Here is a 23,064-nt window from a genome sequence, read left to right as displayed (position 1 = left end):
CTGTGTTTTCCTTTTCCTTTTATATATTTTTAAATATTCATATAGAGATAAGCTTCAAGGTAATCCTCTATCCCCAATCAATACTACCCCTATATATAAACGAGTTTTAATCCACCTTTATCTCAGGAAAGTTGAGTCCTTTAACAAAGATATCAACATGAACCCAGGAAGAATCAAAATAACCTTCCTTGCCGACACTGAGGATTTATACCCACCCTCCCATCTTTTTCTTCTGTCAGTGTTTCTGTGTATTTGTTTTTGTTATGGTAGTATATAAATCTTATACTTGGGATTCATTTTGGCTGGGTTCTTTTTTTTTTTTTTCTTGTCATTTGTTTTTATCGATCTTTTTGTTTGTCCATTTTTTTTAAATTTTATTTTTTTTATTTGTTTATTTACAGCATAACAGTGTGCATTGTTTTGGCATCACACCCAGTGCTCCATGCAGTACGTGCCCTCCCTATTACCCACCACCTGGTTCCTCAACCTCCCACCCCCGCCGCCCCTTCAAAACCCTCTGGTTGTTTTTCAGAGTCCATAGTCTCTCATGGTTCATCTCCCCTTCCAGTTTCCCTCAACTCCCTCTCCTCTCCATCTCCCCATGTCCTCCATGTTATTTGTTATGCTCCACAAATAAGTGAGACCATATGATACTTGACTCTCTCTGCTTGACTTATTTCGCTCAGCATAATTTCTTTCAGTCCCGTCCATGTTGCTACAAAAGTTGGGTATTCATCCTTTCTGATGGAGGCATAATACTCCATAGCATATATGGACCATACCTTCTTTATCCATTCGTCCGTTGAAGGGCATTTTGGTTCTTTCCACAGTTTGAACACTGTGGCCATTGCTGCTATGAATATTGGGGTACAGACGGCCCTTCTTTTCACTACATCTGTATCATTGGGGTAAATACCCAGCAGTGCAATTGCAGGGTCATAGGGAAGCTCTATTCTTAATTTCTTCAGGAATCTCCACACTGTTCTCCAAAGTGGCTGCACTAACTTGCATCCCCATCAACAGTGTAAGAGGGTTCCCCTTTCTCCACATCCTCTCCAACACACGTTATTTCCTGTCTTGCTAATTTTGGCCATTGAAGAAGACACAAAAAGATGGAAGACTGTTCCATGCTCTTGGATTGGAAGAATAAACATTGTTAAAATGTCTATACTGCCTAGAGCAATCTATACTTTTAATGCCATTCCGATCAAAATTCCACCGGTATTTTTCAAAGAGCTGGAGCAAATAATCCTAAAATTTGTATGGAATCAGAAGAGACCCCGAATTGCTAAAGAAATGTTGAAGAACAAAAACAAAACTGGCGGCATCACGTTACCCGATTTCAAGCTTTACTACAAAGCTGTGATCACCAAGACAGCGTGGTACTGGCATAAAAACAGACACATAGACCAGTGGAATAGAGTGGAGAGCCCAGATATGGACCCTCAACTCTATGGTGAAATAATCTTCGACAAAACAGGAAAAAATATTCAATGGAAAAAAGACAGTCTCTTCAATAAATGGTGCTGGGAAAACTGGACAGCGATATATAGAAGAATGAAACTTGACCATTCTCTTACACCGTACACAAAGATAAACTCGAAATGGATAAAAGACCTCAACGTGAGAGAGGAATCTATCAGAATCCTAGAGGAGAACATAGGCAGTAACCTCTTCGATATCAGCCACAGCAACTTCTTTCAAGATATGTCTCCAAAGGCCAAGGAAACAAAAGCAAAAATGAACTTTTGGGACTTCATCAAGATCAAAAGCTTCTGCACAGAAAAGGAAACAGTCAACAAAACAAAGAGGCAACCCACGGAATGGGAGAAGATATTTGCAAATGACAGTATAGACAAAAGGTTGATATCCAGGATCTATAAAGAACTTCTCAAACTCAACACATACAAAACAGATAATCATATCGAAAAAGGGGCAGAAGATATGAACAGACACTTCTCCAATGAAGACATACGAATGGCTATCAGACACATGAAAAAATGTTCATCATCACTAGCCATCAGGGAGATTCAAATTAAAACAACATTGAGATACCACCTGACACCAGTTAGAATGGCCAAAATTAGCAAGACAGGAAACAACGTGTGTTGGAGAGGATGTGGACAAAGGGGAACCCTCTTACACTGTTGGTGGGAATGCAAGTTAGTGCAGCCACTTTGGAGAACAGTGTAGAGATTCCTGAAGAAATTAAGAATAGAGCTTCCCTATGACCCTGCAATTGCACTGCTGGGTATTTAGAAGTCATACAAATGGCTAATAGAACCATGAAAAATGTTCATCATCATTAGCCATCAGGGAGATTCAAATCAAATCTGCACTAACTTGCATCCCCATCAACAGTGTAAGAGGATTCAAATCAAAACCACACTGAAATACCACCTGACACCAGACAGAATGGCCAAATGTAACAAGAGAGTAAACAACATGTGTTGGAGAGGATGTGGAGAAAGGGGAACCCTCTTACACTGTTGGTGGGAATGCAAGTTGGTGCAGCCACTTTGGAGAACAGTGTGGAGATTCTTAAGAAATTAAAAATAGAGCTTCCCTATGACCCTGCAATTGCACTGCTGGGTATTTACCCCAAAGATACAGATGTAGTGAAAAGAAGGGCCGTCTGTACCCCAATATTCATAGCAGCAATGGCCACAGTGTTCAAACTGTGGAAAGAACCAAAATGCCCTTCAACGGACGAATGGATAAAGAAGGTATGGTCCATATATGCTATGGAGTATTATGCCTCCATCAGAAAGGATGAATACCCAACTTTTGTTTCAACACGGACGGGACTGGAAGAGGTTATGCTGAGTGAAATAAGTCAAGCAGAGAGAGTCAATTATCATATGGTTTCACTTATTTGTGGAGCATAAGGAATAACACAGAGGACATTGGGAGATGGAGACGAGAAGTGAGTTGGGGGAAATTAGAGGGGGAAACAAACTATGAGAGACTGTGGACTTTGAGAAACAAACTGAGGGTTTTGGAAGGGATGGTGGTGGGAAGTTAGGTGAACCTGGTGGTGGTACTAAGGAGGGCACGTATTGCATGGAGCATTGGGTGTGGTGGATAAACAATGAATTCTGGTACACTGAAAAAATAAAATAAATTAAAAAAATTACTAGTCAAGCATCAGGTAGAGAAAACAAACAATTTATAATTTATAAAACATTACACTGGCATCAGAATATTCCACAGAAATGTCCACAAGTTCACCTTACTTCAGTATGGAATTATGCTTACAAAGTTTTGAAAAAAAGTGTGACCCTCAAACATGATTCTGTTAGTGTTTCATTGAATCATGAAGGGAAGATGAATTAAGACAATCTCAAACATGAAAAAATTTGAGAAATGCAAAAATGATTAGCTACCATGAATAAATGTTACTTTCCATTGGTTAATGAAGATGTAAATCAAAATTTAGAAAAAAAAATGTAAGACACCACAATTAAAGGAGTGCTGGACAGAATTAACTCCTTTTTTTTATAGAACAAAGAGAAGAAAGATTATGAGAATTGTGGCTGAAGTAATTTAAAAACATTTTTAAAAATGTGACTCAAATGAAATTTATTACTCCAGCACATGTAGGGGTTAAAGGACAGAGTAAGCATGTTTAGTGTATCTAGAGAGGGTACCTGGGGTTGATGAGGATTTAGAAGTAAGGGTGGTGTGGGGGAAAGCTCTCTGTAAGCCATTCATATCACTTCAGATATCTTTTACCTTTTGTTATGCCTGGTCTGGCTTTTGTGCTCTTACACTCAAGGACACCAGAAAGCAGCAAGTGCCAGGGAATTCTTATCATACCAGGGTTTCTCTGGGTCAGTGACTTATTGGTGGGAGGTTTTGAAAGCCCAGCACTTTGTCGTGTGTCTGGACAAACTCATAGTTTGCATCCAGGCTGAAATTTGGTTTCTACCAGGAGTACTTAATATGTCACTTGCACATGGATCCTTGTCTCTCTCTGATTCTGGGAACATGATTTAACAAGCTGTTTATTTTGACAAGCTGTGTGAAGGAAAGGTAAGATATTTGGGATGAGGCAAATTCCAGAAGGCTTTGAATATCAGATAAGAGATTTATTTTTTCTGCAGATCAAATGGATGTTTGTTTTCTTTAATGGTCAATATTCAATAGTTGAATGGACTTATCTTTAAGCAATGTGTTACTTCAATTCATTTTCATTTTTTTGACTACAGAAATCCTTATTCTCTCCCCAAATGAAGTTATAAGCAAGAGCCTAAAATTTTTTTTAAATAGATTGATTTGGAGGTAGACCACATGGGGTGCTGTTCTCCCAAGACTACAAACAGCACAAATAAATTATTTGACTAAAATGGAATCTTTACCTAATGCCTATATTTCTGCCATTACTGAACGGAATTTAAGAATGCTAGTGAATTATTTTTCTTTCTGTGTATGCCTTGCAATCCCTTTCATTCTCTTTTCTTCGTCCTAGTGAAAGTCATACCACCTCACTGGATTGACACTGTAATCCGGCCTTCCCTCCCAAAAGTATATGCCAGCTACTTGACTTTCTGGATTTAAAAAAAAAAAAAAGTTTCTAGGCCAGCTATGTTCACAGACCTGCATCAATAAGCCTGCATCTCAGCTATAGCCCTAAGTTAGTGCCTATAGAGATCAGGCAGGTATTGTGGCATCCATAGAGCAGTAAGAGAAAGCCAATCTAAAATGAAACATCTGTTTACCCAAAGATGGAAAAAGCCAAACAATATAAGTCTCTAGGACAGATGTAGCTAGGGAATTGAGAGTTAAAAGTTTTCTTTTAAGTCCATCACTTGGGGAGTTAAAATGAGGGTCCTGGGGAAGGAAACAATGCTGCCAACACACTCAAGGCTACAGGTGGCACACGTAAACTTTTGGGCTGAGGTGGAATGTCCAACTCCTACTGCCAGGATTTCTGGCATTACTAAATAGATTTTTTTAATGTTATAACATCCACTTAACAAAATTAACTATTTTAAAATGAACAATTCAGTGCCATTTATACATTCACAATTTTGTCAAACTATCACCTCAGTCTAGCTTGAAATGTATTGCCATGAAATAAAATCTCATACCCAAATCAGAGTTAAAATGGCAAAGGAGTAGGGGACCCTAAGTTTCTCTAGTCCAAATAAATATATATAGTTATGAAATCATTCTGAACACCTGTGAAATCAATCAGAGGTCTGAGAAAAGAAATTCTACAAATAGAATTCTGCAATTCTACAATTAGAAAAGTGATCCCTTTTTGGAGTGTCAGAGGTGCAGAGACTTGAATACATTGAGGATGATATTTGCTGTGGGTCTTTCATAGATAGAAGTTCAGGAATCTTTCATAGATGAAGTTCAGGAATCTTCCCTCTATCCCTATACTTTGAAGCGTTTTCATCAGGAACAGATGCTGGATTTTGTCCAATGCTTTTTCTGCATCAATTGAGAGGACCATGTGGTTCTTCTCTCTTCTCTTATTGATTTGTTCTATCACACTGATTGATTTGCGAATGTTGAACCATCCTTGTAACCCAGGGATATATCCCACCTGGTCATGGTGGATAATCTTTTTAATGTGCTGCTGGATCCTGTTTGCTAGGATCTTGTTGAGAATCTTTGCATCCATATTCATCAGTGATATTGGTCTGAAATTCTCCTTTTTGGTAGGGTCTTTGCCTGGTTTGGGGATCAGGGTAATGCTGGCTTCATAAAAAGAGTCTGGAAGTTTTCATTCTTCTTCAATTTTTTTAAACATCTTCAGGTGAATAAGTGTTATTTTTTCTTTGAAAGTTTGGTAGAATTCACCAGGGAATCCATCAGATCCTGGGCTCTTGTTTTTGGGAGGTTTTTGATCACTCCTTCAATATTGTTACTAGATATTGGTCTATTCAGGTTATCAATTTCTTCCTGGTTCAATTTTGGGAGTTCATAGTTTTCCAGGAATGCATCCATTTCATCTAGGTTGCTTAGCTTATTGACATACAACTGTTGATAATAATTTCTGATGAATGTTTCTATTTCCTTGGTGTTAGTTGTGATCCGTCCCTTTTCATTCATCATTTTATGAATCTGGGCTTTCTCTCTTTTCTTTTGGATTAGTGTGGCCAATGACTTATCGATCTTATTGATTCTTTCAAAAACCAACTTCTAGTTTCATTGATACATTCTACTGTATCTCTGGTTCCTACCTCATTGCTGTCTGCTCTAATCCTGATTATTTCCCTTCTTATGTGTGGAGTTGGTTTGATTTGTTGTTGATTCTCCAGTCCTTTAAGGTGTAGAGACAGCTGGTGTGTTCTGGATTTTTCAATGTTGTTGAGGGAGGCTTGGATGGCTATGTATTTCCCCCTTAGAACCGCCTTTGTTGTATCCCATAGGTTTTGGACTGAAGTGTCTTCATTCTCATTGGTTTCCATGAATTGTTTAAGTTCTTCTTTGATTTCCTAGTTGATCCAAGCATTCTTAAGCAACGTGGTCTTTAGCTTCCAGGTGTTTGAGTTCCTTCTGAACTTTTCCTTGTGATTGAGCTCCAGTTTCAAAGCACTGTGATCTGAGAATATGCAGGGAATAATGTCAGTCATTTGGTATCAGTTCTTAAGCAAGGTGGTCTTTAGCTTCCAGGTATTTGAATTCTTTGCAAACATTTCCTTGTGGTTGAGCTCCATTTTCAAAGCATTGTGATCTGAGAATATGTGGGGAATAATCTTGATCTTTTGGTATCAGGTGAGCCCTGATTTATGACTGAGTATGTGGTCTATTCTGGAGAAGGTTCCATGTGCACTTGAGAAGAATGAGTATTCTGTTGTTTTAGGGTGGAATGTTCTGTATATGTCTATGAGGTCCATCTGATCCAATGTGTCATTCAATGCTCTTGTTTCTTTATTGATTTATTTGGATGATCTCTCTATTACTGAGAGAGGCTTGTTAAGTCTCCTGCTATTAGTGTATTCATAGAAGTATGATGTATTTGATTTCTGGATTTGATGGATATGATGGATTTGATCAATATGATGTATATGTATTCATATAAATCTCTTTATCTTGATTAATAGTTTTCTTACATAATTGGCTTCTCCCATATTGGGGACGTAGATATTTACAATTGTTAGGTCATCTTGGCGGATAGTCCCTTTAAGAATTATGTAGTGTCCTTCTGTATCTCTGACTACAGTCCTTAGCTTAAAATCTAATTTATCTGATATGAGAATCACTACCCCAGCCTTCCTTTGAGGCCCATTAGCATGAAAGATGCTTCTCCATCCTTCACTTTCAGTCTGGGTGTATCCTTAGGTTTAAAATGGGTCTCTTGTAGACAACATATGGATGGGTCCTGTCGTTTTATCCAATCTGCAAACCTTTGTTGTTTTATGGGCGCATTTAGGCCATTCACATGGAGAGTGATTATTGATAGATACGTTTTTATTGACATCGTGTCACCTTGAAGTCTTTCTGTCTGTAGATTTTCTCTATATTTCTGTTCAATGATATTCTTAGGATTTTTCTCTTTTATAGAACCCCCTTAATATTTCCTGCCATGTTGGCTTGGTAGTTACATAGTGTTTTAAGCCTTGCCGGTCTTGGATGGAATCTCTCCATCCATTTTGAATGTCAGTCTTGCTGGATAGAGTATTCTTGGCTGCATTTCTTCGCACTTAGTACTCTGAATACATTTTGACAGCCCTTCCTGGCTTGCCAGGTCTCTGTGGACAGGTCTGATATTATTCTAATGGGCTTTCTTCTGTATGTAAGGAACTTCTTTGTCCTAGCTGCTTTTAAGAGGGTCTGCCTACAATTGTAATTCTTCATTCCAACTATCATGTGTCGCCAGGACTATCAAGAATCTAAAATCTTGGGGAGAAACCGTGCCGTCTCTAGTACATGAACGTTGTTTCCATCCGTGAGATGGGGAAAACTTTCATAGACAACTTGTTCCACTATATCTTCTAGACTTCATTCTTTCTCCTCCCCTTCAGGGAAGCCAATAATTCAGACATTGGAATGTTTCATGGCATCATTTATTTCCATGATTCTGTTTTTGTGGCTTCTGAGCTGTTTGTTCCAGGCCTCCTCCTGATCCTTTCTCACTATCTGTTTGTCCTCCAGATCACCAATTCTATCTTCTGTCTCAGTTACCCTAGCTTTTAGAGAATTTAGATTAGATTGGAACTCATTGAGAGCATTTTGAACATCACCCCTGGTGGTTTTCAGTTCTGCCCTAATCAATTCCATTTGGTCATCCATGGCTTTCTTCAACCTAGCTATTGCCTGGATAATTGTTAGCCTGAATTCCTTCTCTGACATATTGTCTATGTCGATAGCCATTAGCTCTATTGTAGAAGGCCCATCCTCTGTATTTTTCTTCTGTTGGGCATTCCACCTCCTAGTCATTTTGGAGATGACTGAATGGATGTAGCTGGATGTATTGACCATGGTGCAATCAATGTGCACCCTGGAATGCTTCTGAGGAATCAGGATACCCCCACGCAAACGAGAGAAAAATGAAAAGAAAAAGAAAAGAAATGAAGAGAAGAGAGAGAGAGAGAGAGAGAGTGAGAGAGAGAAAGAGAAGATAAAAGAGAAGGCTCAGCCCAAATGGGCCCCAGGATAAGATTTATGAAGTATACAGAAAAAACAGACAAACAAAAAGACTGATAAAAGTATATGACAAGAGGAAAAATATATATATGTATATATAAAAGCAAACAAAAAGGGAAGAACCTCGTCAAAAAGAACCCCAAGTATAAGATTTATATACTACCAGGACAAAACAAATACACAGAAACACTTGTGGAAGTAAAAGATGGGAGAGTGGTTATAAGTTCTCAGTGTGGGCGAGGAAGGTTATTTTGATTCTTCCTGGATGTATCTTGATATCTTTGTTAAAGGCCTCAACTCTCCTAAGATAAAGGGGGATTAAAAAATGGTTTACCTATAGAGGTAGCATTGGTTGGGAAAAGGAGATTACCTTGAAGTTTAACTCTATATGAATATTAGAAAATAAAAATAAAAAAAGAATAAGCTAGAATAAGCTAAACTAAAATTTTTTAAAAATTTAAAAAATAGAAAAGCAGAATAAAAACATGGGTGCTTGTATCAAAAAGTTCAGGTTAGGGGTGAGAGTCAAGATGGCGGGGAAGTAGGAGGAGGCGCCATTTCAACCTGTACCCTAAAGTGAGCTGATTACCTACCAAAGAACTCTGATCACCCATGAAATCAGCCTGAGATCAGAATTACACACGTCTGGATCTCTACAGGAGGAGAAGATGCCAGTGGCTGGTAAAGCAGAGTGGGAACATCGGACTGATATCGGAGTATCAGATATCAGATATCCGGATATCGGATATCGGAAGATAAACAAAAGGGGGAGGGAGCCACCAGAAGTGAACGATTGGAAAGTAATACCCTAATACGAGAGTGCCCTGTGTCTGGGGACCAGCATTAGCTTGGATCTGGTTGAAAGCACTCAAAAAAAAAAAAAAAAAAAGCAAAGCATCACGGGGGAAATTGTGGGAATTGGGGCGGTTAGGGACAGGGGCTTAAGTCCCCGGACCCAGGACAGCCTCCCCTGGTGGTGAGCAAGACAGAGTGCTGTGGAAAAACTAGGTCTTGGTCCCTGAGCCCCCAGCACGCCTGAGCCGCCAGCGCCTCCGAGAATGCATGGGGTCTGGCTCCTTTGAGGGGCTGGGAGCCTGGCCAGACGGCATTCCCTAAATGCACGTGTCCCACACCCTCCAATGGGAGAGGTATGCACAGGTGCTAGCAGGGAGCTCTGGCATCCTGAAAAACCAGGCATTCCCAGCCTGGGCCAGCGGGAAAATCTCAGTGCGTGATTGCTGCTTGGAACATTGCTGGTGATCTGAAGCTGCCCAGACAAACACGGCTGCTGTGGTATTGGGTACAAGGAGGAGATCCTGCATCCCCAGGGACCGTGGCTCAGAACCTACTCTGCCAGCAGCTCTGCAGAATATTCTGAGGCTTCTCTCTGAGAGGGAGGTCAGGGTGGAGTTTGCTCTCCTCTAAACCTCTAAAAACCATCAAAAGCTGTCAAGGCAAGAGAAAACAGATGAAAGAACACAAAAACCTCCAGAGAACAAAAGCCTGAAAAAAAAAAAAACAAAACAGTTCCCTCAGCTCCCACCCCCTTGGGGAGGGGAGGACCTAACTCAGGGAACATCATTGTCTGAAAACCCTCGTGGCAGGCACCTCCCCCAGAAAACCAACCTGGAAGGAAGAAAAAAAAAAAAAAAAAAGACTACATGAGAACAACCACCACTACTTCATAAACACGACTTTTATTTTTAACTCTTTATCACTATTCTGGTTTTTTTTTTATACATATAGATAACTTTTTAACCTATTTACCATCACAGTGAGATGTCAAGTACATCAAATCCCTAAATAACCTTCTAACCTGAACTTTTTGATACATACACCCATGTTTTTCATTTGCTATTCTATTTTTTAAATTTTAAAAAAAAATTTAATTTAGTTTAATCTAGGTTATTCTTTTGTAATTTTTATTTTCTAATATACATATACAGTTAAACATAAAGGTAATCTCCTTTCCCCAATCAATGCTACCACTATAGGCAAACCAATTTTTAATCCCCCTTTATCTTAGGAAAGTTGAATCCCTTAACAAAAACATCAAGATACATCCAGGAAGAATCAAAATAACCTTCCTCGCCCACACTGAGAATTTATAACCACTCTCTCATCTTTTCCTTCCACCAGTGTTTCTGTGTATTTGTGTTTCTCCTGACAGTATATAAATCTTATACTTGAGGTTGTCTCTGATGCGGTTCTTCCCTTTTTTTGCTTATATATATATTTTTTTTCTCTTGTCATATACTTTTATCAGTATGTCTGTTTTTGTTTGTATACTTCATAAATCTTACCTTGGGGCCCATTTGGGCTGAGCCTTCTCTTTTATTTTCCCTTTTTTTCCTGTCTCTCTCTCTCTCTCTCTTCTTCTCTTTTTTTTTCTCCTTCTCTATTTCTTTTTCTTTTCTTTTTCTCTCATTTGGGTTGGGAATCTTGATTGCACAGAAGCGTTCCAGGGTGCACCTTGACTGCACCACAACTGATACATCCAGCTACATCCATTCACTCATCTCTCACCAAAATGACTAGGAGGTGGAATGCCCAACAGAAGAAAAATACAGAGGATGGACCTTCTAAAACAGAGCTAATGGCTATCGACATAGACAATATGTCGGAAAAGGAATTCAGGCTAACAATTATCTAGGCAATAGCTAGGTTGGAGAAAGCCATGGATGACCAAACAGAATTGATTAGGGCAGAACTGAAAGCCACCAGGGATCATGTTCACAATGTTAGGGCAGAACTGAAAGCCATCAGGGATGATGTTCAAAATGCTTTCTATGAATTCCAATCTAATCTAAATTCTCTAAAAGCTAGGGTAACTGAGACAGAAGATAAAATTAGTGATCTGGAGGACAAACAGATAGAGAGAAAGGATCAGGAGGAAGCCTGGAACAAACAGCTCAGAAGCCATGAAAACAGAATCAGGGAAATAAATGCCATGAAACGTTCCAATGTCAGAATTATTGGAATCCTTGAAGGGGAGGAAAAATAAAGAAGTCTAGAAGATACAGTGGAACAAGTTGTCTATGAAAATTTCCCAATTACACGAATGGAAACAAAGTTCACGTACTAGAGGCAGAGAGGTTTCCCCCGAAGATTTTACATTCTCGAAAGGCCTCATGACACCTTATAGTTAAAATGAAAAATTATCATTCAAGACAGCCCTCTTAAAAGCAGCTAGAACAAAGAAGCTCCTTATATACAGAGGAAAGTCCATTAGAATAACGTCAGACCTGTCCACAGAGACCTGGCAAGCCAGGAAGGGCTGGCAAAATATATTCAGAGTACTAAATGAGAAGAACATACAACCAAGAATACTCTATCCAGCAAGACTGACATTCAAAATGGATGGAGAGATAAAGAGTTTCCAAGACCGGCAAGGCTTAAAAGACTATGCAACCACCAAGCCGACACTGCAGGAAATACTAAGGGTGGGGGGGTCTTATAAAAGAGAAAAAATCATAAGAATATAATTGAACAGTAATATAGAGACAATCTACAGACAGAAAGACTTCAAAGATAACATGATGTCAATCAAAACATATCTATCAATAATCACTCTCAATGTGAATGGCCTAAATGCAACTATAAAATGACATAGGGTGGCAGATTGGATAAAACGACAGGACCCATCCATATGTTGTCTACAAGAGACCCATTTTGAACCTAAGGATACACCCAGACTGAAAGTGACGGGATGGAGAAGCATCTTTCATGCCAATGGGCCTCAAAAGAAGGCCAGGGTAGCAATTCTCATATCAGATAAATTAGATTTTAAGCTAAGGACTGTAGTCAGAGATACAGAAGGACACTACATAATTCTTAATGGGAATATCCACCAAGATGACCTAACAATTGTAAATATCTATGCCCCCAATAAGGGAGCACCCAATTACATAAGAAAACTATTAATCAAGATAAAGAGTCACATTGATATGAATACATTAACAGTAGGAGATCTTAATATGCATCTCTCACTAATAGATTGTCGAAGCAGAAAATTAATAAGAAAATAAGAGCATTGAATGAAACATTGGATCAGATGGACCTCATAGACATATACAGAACATTCCACCCTAAAACAACAGAATACTCATTCTTCTCAAGTGCACATGGAACCTTCTCCAGAATAGACCACATACTGGGTCACAAAGCAGGACTCAACCGATACCAAAAGACTGACAGTCCGTGCATATTCTCAGATCATAATGCTTTGAAACTGGAACTCAATCACAAGGAAAAGTTCAGAAGGAACTCAAACACCTAGAAGCTAAAGACCACGTTGCTTAAGAATGCTTGGATCAACCAGGAGATCAAAGAAGAACTTAAACAATTCATGGAAACCAATGAGAATGAAGACACTTTGGTCCAAAACCTATGGGATACAGCAAAGGCGGTTCTAAGGGGGAAATACATAGCCATCCAAGCCTCCCTCAAAAACATTGAAAAATCCAGAACACACCAGCTGTCTCTACACCTTAAAGAACTGGAGAATCAACAGCAAATCAAACCAACTCCACACATAAGAAGGGAAATAATCAAGATTAGAACAGAGAGCAATGAGGTAGAAACCAGAGATACAGTAAGACATATCAATGAAACTAGAAGCTGGTTTTTTGAAAGAATCAATAAGATCGATAAACCATTGGCCACACTAATCCAAAAGAAAAGAGAGAAAGCCCAAATTCATAAAATGATGAATGAAAAGGGAGAGATCACAACTAACACCAAAGAAACAGAAACAATCATCAGAAATTATTACCAAAGTTATATGCCAATAAGCTAAGCAACCTAGATGAAATGGATGCATTCCTGGAAAACTATAAACTCCCAAAATTGAACCAGGAAGAAATTGACAACCTGAACAGACCGATATCTAGTAACAAGATTGAAGCAGTGATCAAAAACTCCCAAAAAACAAGAGCCCAGGACCAGACGGATTCTCAGGGCAATTCTACCAAACTTTCAATGAAGAAATAACACCAATTCTCCTGAAGCTGTTCCAAAAATTGAAGTAGAAGGAAAACTTCCAGACTCTTTTTATGAAGCGAGCATTACCCTAAACCAGGCAAAGACCCTACCAAAAAGGAGAATTTCAGACCAATATCACTGATGAATATGGATGCTAAGATTCTCAACAAGATCCTAGCAAACAGGATCCAGCAGCACATTAAAAAGATTATCCACCATGACCAGGTGGGATTCATCCCAGGTTAGAAGGATGGTTCAACATTCGCAAATCAATCAATGTGATAAAACAAATCAATAAGAGAAGAGAGAAGAACCACATGGTCCTCTCAACTGATGCAAAAAAGGCATTGGACAAAATCCAGCATCCGTTCCTGATTAAAATGCTTCAAAGTATAGAGATAGAGGGAAGATTCCTGAACTTCATAAAATCTATCTATGAAAGACCCACAGCAAATATCATCCTCAATGGGAAAAAGCTTGTAGCCTTCACGTTGAGATCAGGAACACGACAAGGATGCCCACTCTCATCACTCTTGTTCAACATAGTATTAGCAGTCCGAGCAATGGCAATCAGACTACAAAGAGAAATAAAAGGTATCCAAATAGGCAGTGAAGAAATCAAACTCTCTCTATTCGCCGATGACATGATTCTTTATATGGAAAACCCCAAAGACTCCACCCCCAAACTTCTAGAACTCATACAGCAATTCAATAAGGTGGCAGGATACAAATTCAATGTACAGAAATCAGTTTGCTTTCTTATACACTAAAAATGAAAATACAGAAAGGGAAATCTGAGAATAGATTCCATTTACTATAGCACCAATAACCATAAGATACTTAGGAATAAATCTAACCAAAGAGGTAAAGGACCCCGAATTGCTAAGGAAATTTTGAAAAACAAAAACAAAACTGGCGGCATCACGTTACCTGATTTCAAGCTTTACTACAAAGCTGTGATCACCAAGACAGCGTGGTACTGGCATAAAAACAGGCACACAGACCAGTGGAACAGAGTGGAGAGCCCAGATATGGACCCTCAACTCTATGGTCAAATAATCTTCGACAAAACAGGGAAAATACACAGTGAAAAAAAGACAGTCTCTTCAATAAATGGTGCTGGGAAATTGGACAGCTATATGTAGAAGAATGAAACTCGACCATTCTCTTACACTGTACACAAAGACAAACTCGAAATGGATAAAAGACCTCAACGTGAGACAGGAATCCATCAGAATCCTAGAGGAGAACATAGGCAGTAACCTCTTTGATATCAGCCACAGCAACTTCTTTCAACATATGTCTCCAAAGGCAAAGGAAACAAAAGCGAAAATGAACTTTGTGGAGTTCATCAAGATCAAAAGCTTCTGCACAGCAAAGGAAACAGTCAACAAAACAAAAAGGCAACCCACGGAATGGGAGATGATATTTGCAAATAACAGGACAGACAAAAGGTTGATACCCAGGATCTATAAAGAACTCCTCAAACTCAACACACACAAAACAGATAATCATATCAAAAAATGGGCAGAAGATATGAACAAACACTTCTCCAATGAAGACATACAAATGGCTATCAGACACATGAAAAAATGTTCATCATCACTAGCCATCAGGGAGATTCAAATTAAAACCACATTGTGATACCACCTTTCACCAGGTAGAATGGCCAAAATTAGCAAGACAGGAAACAACGTGTGTTGGAGAGGATGTGGAGAAAGGGGAACCCTCTTACACTGTTGGTGGGAATGCAAGTTGGTGCAGCCACTTTGGAGAACAGTGTAGAGACTCCTCAAGAAATTAAAAATAGAGCATCCCTATGACCCTGCAATTGCACTGCTGGGTATTTACCCCAAAGATACAGATGTAGTGAAAAGAAGGGCCATCTGTACCCCAATGTTTATTGCAGCAATGGCCACAGTCACCAAACTGTGGAAAGAACCAAGATCCCCTTCAACGGACGAATGGATAAGGAAGATGTGGTCCATATACATAATAGAGTATTATGCCTCCATCAGAAAGGATGAATACCCAACTTTTGTAGCAACATGGACGGGACTGGAAGAGATTATGCTGAGCGATAAGTCAAGCAGAGACAGCCAAGTATCATATGGTCTCACTTATTTGTGGAGCATAACAAAGAACATGGAGGACATGAGGAGATGGAGAGGAGGAGGGACTTGAGGGAAATTGGAAGGGGAGATGAACCATGAGAGACTATGGACTCTGAAAAACAACCTGAGTGTTTTGAAGGGGCGGGGAGTGGGAGGTTGGGGAAGCAGGTGGTGGGTATTAGAAAGGACATGTATTGCATGGAGCACTGGGTGTGGTGCAAAAATAATGAACACTGTTACACTGAAAATAAACAAAACAAAACAAAAAAGTTCAGGTTAGAAGGTTATTATGGAATTTGATGTACTGGACATCTCACTGTGATCGTAAATAGGTTTTAAAATTATCTATATAAAAAAAATGAACCAGAATATTGGGAACGAGTTAAAAATAAAAGTTGTATCTATGAAGTAGTGGTGGTTGTTGTCCTTCCTTTTTTTTTTTTCTTTTTCCTGGTTGGTTTTCTGGGGGAGGGACCTGCCACATGGGTTTTCCGTCAATGATGTTCCCTAGTTAAGTCCACCTGCCCGCCTCAAGGGGGTGGGCTCTGAGGAAACCAGTTTTTCAGGCTTGCTCTCTGGAGGTTTTTATGTTTGTTTGTTCATTTTTGTTTTGTTTTGTTTTTTTCTCTCGCCTTGACAGCTTTTGATGGTTTTTGGAGGTTTAGAGGAAAGCAAACTGCACCCCGACCTCCTTATCAGAGAGAAACCTCAGAGCAGGTTCTGACTTGAGGTCCCTGGGGACATGGATCTCCTACTTGTATCCAAAACCAAGGCAGCGGCGGCTGTCTGGGCAGCTCCAGACCGCCAGAGAGGTTCCAAGCAGCGATTGCACACTGAGATTTTCCTGCTGGCCTGGGCTGGGAATTCCTGGTCTTTCTGGGAGCTCTGGGACCCGGCTGGCACCTGTGTGCACTCTTTCAGGGGAGGGTGTGGGGCATGCGCTTCTCAAGCTCTAATGGCAGGGCACAGCGTGGGCCTGAGAGCGTGCGCCAGAGGGTGTGGAGTGTGTGCTTCTCAGGTTCTGAGACATGATTCTTTATATGGAAATAAAATGGAATAAATAAAAAATCAACAAAAATAAGATGTCCAACAGACACATGAAAAGACACTCAACATCACTCTATCAGGGAAGTGTTGATCAAAACAGTAATGAGATATTACCACACACCTGTTAGAATGGCTAAAATAAAAAATAAAAGAAATAATGAGAGTTACTAAGGATGTGGAGAAAAAGAACCCTCTTGTACTGTTGGTCAGAAAGTAAGCTAGAACAACTACTGTGGAAAACAATGAAGTTTTGAGGTGTTTCAAAAAATTTAAAATAGAATTATGATGGGATCCAGTAATTTCACCACTCAGCATTTACCCAAAGAAAACAAAAACACTAATTGAAAAGATATATACATGCTTATGTTTACTGCAAAATTATTTATAATAGTCACATGCAAAAGAATGATACTGGACCACTTTCTTATAATATACATAAAAATAATCTCAAAATGGACTTAAATGTGGGACTCCAAACCATAAAACTACTATAAGAAAGCATTCCCAGTCAGTTCTTAGCCATAGGTTTGCACAATATTTTTTTCATCTGTTTCTTCAGGCATTGGCAACAAAAGCAAAAATAAACAAATGTGACTACATGAGCCAAAAAAAAATTTTTTTTTAGATTTTATTTATTTGTCAGAGAGACAGGGAGTACACACAAACAGGCAGAGTGGCAGGCAGAGGCAGCGAGAGACGCAGGCTCCCTGCGGAGCAAGGAGTCTAATGGGGGACTCAATCCCAGCACCCTGGGATCATGACCTGAGTCAAAGGCAGCGGCTTAACCAACTGAGCCACACAGGCGTCCCAACCAAAAACTTAACAGCAAAGAATACTATCAACAAAATTAAGGCAACCTACTGAATAGGAGAAGATATTTGCAAATGATATAGCTACTAAGGGGTTAATATATATAATACATAAAGAACTCACAAGCTCATCATCAAAAACAAATAAACAAACAACCCAATTAAAAAATAGGCAGCGGCTCTGATTAGACATGTTTACAAAGACACACAGATGGTCAACAGACACATGAAAAGATGCTTAACATCACTAATCATCAGGGAAATACAAATCAAAACCACAATGAGATATCACCTCACCCCTGTCAGAATGGCTAGTATCAAAAATAAAAAGGCAAGAAATAGCCAAGTGTTGGGGCGCATGGCTGGCTCAGTCAGTAGATCATGTGATTCTTGATCTTGGGGTCATGCATTCAAGCTGCACATTGAGCATAGAGCTTACTTTAAAAAAAAGGCAAGTGTAGATTAAGATGTGGAGCATAGAGACCCTTGTGCACTTTTGGTAGAGTATGGTAGTTCCTCAAAAAAATTAATAATAGAATTGCCATGCAATCCAGCTATTCCATTTCTGGATATTTATGTGAAGAAAATGAAAACATTAATTAAAAATTTATTGAAGTTAATTGAAGAGTTATTTATAATAGTCAAGATATAGAAGCAATCTAACTTTCCTTTAATAGATGAATGGATCAAGTAAATGTAAATTTATACAGTGGAATATTACAATGTACAGGACAGGGAATATAGATAATATATGTAACAATTTTGTATGGTGACATAGCAGCTGGGTTTATCTTGGTGATCATTTCACAATGTACATATAAATTTTGAATCACTGTGTTGTACACCTGAAACTAATATAAAATTGTATGTCAATTTACTTCAGTAAAAGAGAAAATTTAAAAAATTAAAAGCCTCCAGGTAAATTCAAAGTACAATCAAATTTGAAAATTACTGTGCAGAGACAGAATTCTCACTCTTTCCAATATGAGCTACATAATCTCGGACAAAAACTCTTGCCACTCTGTTCCTCAGATTATTCCCCTATGTACTTGTGCTCAAGTACATTTTTCAGTATCTGCTTTCAATTCTTTTGGATATGTACCCAAGAATAGAATTGATGAATTGAATAGAAGAATTTTAGGTAGTACTCTTGAATGATTTTTCTTTCTATATGCTTTTCTTTTCTTTTCCTTTTCCCTCCTTTCTTTCCCCATCCTATCCATTCTGCTTTGGCTCTGAAGACCACCACAAGGACACCACAGCCCAGCCCACTCCCAGGGGCAAGTGGCCAGCACAGCAATGCTCCAGATGGAAAACAAGAAGTTGCCAGGCAAGCCATTCCCACAGACCATCCTTGATCTGTCACTGGAAATTCTCATACAGGAAAAACAATTGGTACAGTTAAATACAGTTGGAATGAGCCCCAGGAAGTAGGAAGTTCTGAGAGTTTTGTTTTTCTTTTGCTTTCACCCTCCTCAGGAGGAGAAATTCAGACTTGAAGGTAAAATCTGACTATTTTTAAAGTTTGATCTGAACTTTTTAAACTTATAAAGGGCAAACAAAATAAGTCTCTGTATAGAATGCAGCCTATAGTTGACAGTTAATTTCTTTTGGAGTGAGAGAGGGCCAGCTGTTTTGTGATTGAGAAACTAAAATGAGGACCTTGTGAAGGGAAAGAGAAGTTTATTTAAAAAGAGACAACAGGTATGTTGTGGAAATCATGCCAAAGTCTGGAAGCAATGTCCAGAGTACAGAGCTCAATGGGCCCCTTGCTCCTGGTGCTGTCTGCTTTACCAGGTTCCTCCTATGGAATTCTGTACCTCTGTGCTCAGTGCCAACAGTGAAGGAGGTTATTCCTGTCATTATGGCTCATGAGAACCTCCCCTCTTTTCAAAAAGATGGACCTTTCTTCAGGAATCACCTTAAACATTGCAGACAATGCAACCTAGCCTCCCTGGACATTTGGGATTATTAGAGAATTTCTGACCAGCTAATGCAGGAGGAGCAGGAAATATGAATTTGCTGCCTATAGGGCTGAGCCCTTTGGGACACAGCAAGTTGGGGACAGAGGAGGTGGACATAACTCTTTCAATTATCCAAGAGGAAAATCCCTGAAGCAGTCACTATACACATTAGTTTTATACACTTCTTTAATACACACAACAATCCTAAGTAAACTCTCTTGTTACCTCTATCTGACTGATTGTACCAACTGATTTTAGAGATGCAGAGTGACCTGCCCAAGTCCTCACAGCCAGTTTGTGATGTGGCTGTGACTATAACCCCTATAACCAAGGCAATTTAAATCAAGTGTCTGTTATTTTTTATGCTGTATAGTAGGTATAGCATAAGGATTCAAAGTATGTTAACCGAACTTTCTGAACCACCATAGGACCTGAAATTCAGGAGAATATCATGTCTAGTCCTCCAGACTCACATTTAAGACAGGATTAAACCCCAATTTCAAAGCATAAACAAGTCACTTACCGATCTCCACTAGGACTAATAAAAGGAACCAGGCTGACTGCAGTCTTCCCACTTCCAGCAGCAGTACAGGAAGTAGTCAGGAAAGCCCTTCCCAGTTTTCTAAAATGCTCCGCCCCCAGAGTTGAGTTAAATACACCTAGAGATCTCTGGGAAATGTAGTTTTGGGCCTTACATTGTGTTTGTGTGCCGCTTATTCAAATCCATTTATTGAAAAAGAGTGGGGAGCTGTATTATCTGATGAACCCTAGCCACAGTCTGTAAGGTTGTGCTTAACAGAGTTTCTGCTCTTATGGAGCCCAAAACCAGATGTCCTATGTGTAATGTGGGAGGTGAGAGTTTTGATGGGGTCCAGGAAAAACAGATTGATTAGCTAGAGGAGGCAGAAGATGAGAATTTTAAACCACTCTCCTCAGTTTATGACACCTTTCTTCATCAAGTTCTGTGAGGCCCATCAGTTTCTATATTTCTTTTTTTATCCCCCATCTTTCAGTCTCTTACTCACTGTACCTCAAGGCACTGTATAGTGTTTCTGAAATGTATCCATATATGTAGTATGAATGTGATATACGTAATGTGGTTTCCTTTCTGTTTGTGTTTTAAATTTACATTAGTGGGAAAGGAGGGGCAAGATGATGGAGAAGTAGGAGACCCTGTTTCAACCAGTCCCCTGAACTGAGCTAAATATCTACCAGAACACTCTGAGAACTCATGAAATAAGCCTGAGATATAAGGTTATACACTTCTGGATCTCTGGATGGGCAGGATATCATCAGTGAAGAGGTAAAATGAAGTGGGAACACTCAGACTCATATCAGAAGACAAACAGAAAGGGGAGGGAGCCACCAGAAGCAACCCATTGGAAAGTAATACCCCAATATGAAAGTGTCCTGGGCTTGGGGACCAGCATTAACTTGGAATCTGGTTAAAAGTTCTCAAAAGGAATAAAGGATCTTAAGGGGAAGTGGTGGAATTGGGTGGCCACAGGCATGGACCTAAGCCCATGGTCCCATGGTGTTCATACTCAGCACCCATCCATGCGTGAGAGAGCCTGGTGGGGGCTCCTGGCATTGATCCCTGAGCTCACAGCTTTCTGTTGCTTGTGCCACCACTCGGGCCACACACCCTTCTCTGCACCTGAGAGTGTCTTGCCCAAGGTCCCTGGACCTGTAGGCTTCCACAACCTGTGCCATTGCCAGGACTGAATGCACCTGGCATGGATGTGGTCTCCAGAAAGCAGTCCCGGCAATGGCAGCCACCAGGATTGTCTTGTCCCAACCAATATCACTCAGGGTTTTAGTGGCACAGGGTTACAGAGAAAAGTGGTGTCCATGGGTGACCATTGAGACTGTGGCTGGGAATGCACACCACCTGAGGGAGGTTGCAGTGTTCAGTGGAGTTTGCAGGGCCATCCAGAGAGAAGCATACTGAGGTTTCTCTCTGAGGCAGAGGTCTGGGTGTGGACAGTTTACTTTGCACTAACCCTCTAAAAAGCTGCAAAAACCACAAAGAACAAAAACCTCCAGAGAACAAAAACCTCCAGAGAACAAAAGCCTGAAAAACCGGTTTCCACAGAGCCAAGCCCCTCAATAAGGGCCAGGGCAATGCAGCCCACAAGACTGACTGAAAAAGAATGCGGCAGGCCCCTTCCCCAGAAGGCAAGCCAGAAGAAAAAGAGTATGATAACCACAAGGTCCCCATAAAACTGTAAAACCCCAACGTCAGGGGAAAACAATATATTAATCTCCCGGTATTGCCCCCAAACCTGTATATTTCATAGATACAACTTTAAAAAAATTGTTCTCACAATAATTCTTCTTTTCTTTTTTTAATCCTACTTCCCATTACAAATAGATGTTTAATACAACATATTACATAATAACTATTTAACTTGAACTTTTTTCATACATATACTTGTGTTTCTTTTTCTTTTTAATATATACAGATATAAGCTTCCAGGTACTGTTTTTCCCTGTTCAATACTGCTCCTATATATAAACCAGTATTAATTTCCCTATATCTCTGGAAAGTCGAGTTCTTTGACAAAGATAACAAGATATAAAAAGAAAGAACTGAAAATAACCTTCCTCACCAACATGGAGGATTTCTTTTTTTTTTTTTTTAATTTGTTTATTTTCAGCGTAACTGTGTTCATTGTTTTTTCACCACACCCAGTGCTCCATGCAGTACATGCCCTCCCTATTAACCACCACCTGGTTCCTCAAGCTCCCAGCCCCCACCTCTTCAAAACCCTCTGGTTGTTTTTCAGAGTCCATAGTCTCTCATGGTTCATCTCCCCTTCCAGTATCCCTCAACTCCCTCTCCTCTCCATCTCCCCATGTCCTCCGTGTTCTTTGTTATGCTCACAAATAAATGAGACCATATGATACTTGACTCTCTCTGCTTGACTTATTTCGCTCAGCATAATCTCTTCCAGTCCCATCCATGTTCTTACAAAAGTTGGGTATTCATCCTTTCTGATTGAGGCATAATACTCCATTGTGTATATGGACCACATCTTCCTTATCCATTCATCCGTTAAAGAGCATCTTGGTTCTTTCCACACTTTGGCGACTGTGGTCATTGCTGCAATAAACATTGGGGTACACATGGTTCTTCTTTTCACTCCATCTGTATCTTTGTGGTAAATACCCATCAGTGCAATTGCAGGGTCATAGGGAAGCTCTATTCTTAATTTCTTCAGGAATCTCCACACTGTTCTCCAAAGTGGCTGCACCAACTTGCATTCCCACCAACAGTGTTAGAGGGTCCCCTTTCTCCACATCCTCTCCAACACACATTGTTTCCTGTCTTGCTAATTTTGGCCATTCTAACTGGTGTCAGGTGGTATCTCAATGTAGTTTTCATTTGAATCTCCCTGATGGCTAGTGATGATGAACATTTTTTCATGTATCTGATAGCCATTTGTATGTCTTCATTGGAGAAGTGTCTGTTCATATCTTCTGCCCATTTTTTGATATGATTATCTGTTTTGTGTGTGTTGAGTTTGAGAAGTTCTCTAT

At 39.7% G+C, this 23,064-nt stretch overlaps 1 protein-coding gene across 2 annotated transcripts in view; it reads right to left on the bottom strand.

The window, feature by feature from the left end:
• LOC123930022 (arylamine N-acetyltransferase 1) overlaps window positions 1–20,095 on the bottom strand; it is a 37,716-nt gene extending 17,621 nt beyond the window's left edge. Inside the window, exon 1 of one of the 2 annotated variants that reach the window (XM_045986241.1) lies at window positions 20,045–20,095. The gene's annotated coding sequence lies outside the window, so the exon portion shown is untranslated. Of the gene's footprint in view, window positions 1–9,953; window positions 9,978–20,044 lie in introns of those variants that run through there. The other variant, XM_045986247.1, reaches the window with a different exon arrangement.
• Window positions 20,096–23,064: the final 2,969 nt, after the last annotated feature.

This window comes from Meles meles, chromosome 2 (genome assembly GCF_922984935.1).
Source record: "Meles meles chromosome 2, mMelMel3.1 paternal haplotype, whole genome shotgun sequence".
Classification (NCBI taxonomy): domain Eukaryota; kingdom Metazoa; phylum Chordata; class Mammalia; order Carnivora; family Mustelidae; genus Meles; species Meles meles.
This window is presented reverse-complemented; position numbering and strand designations above follow the sequence as displayed.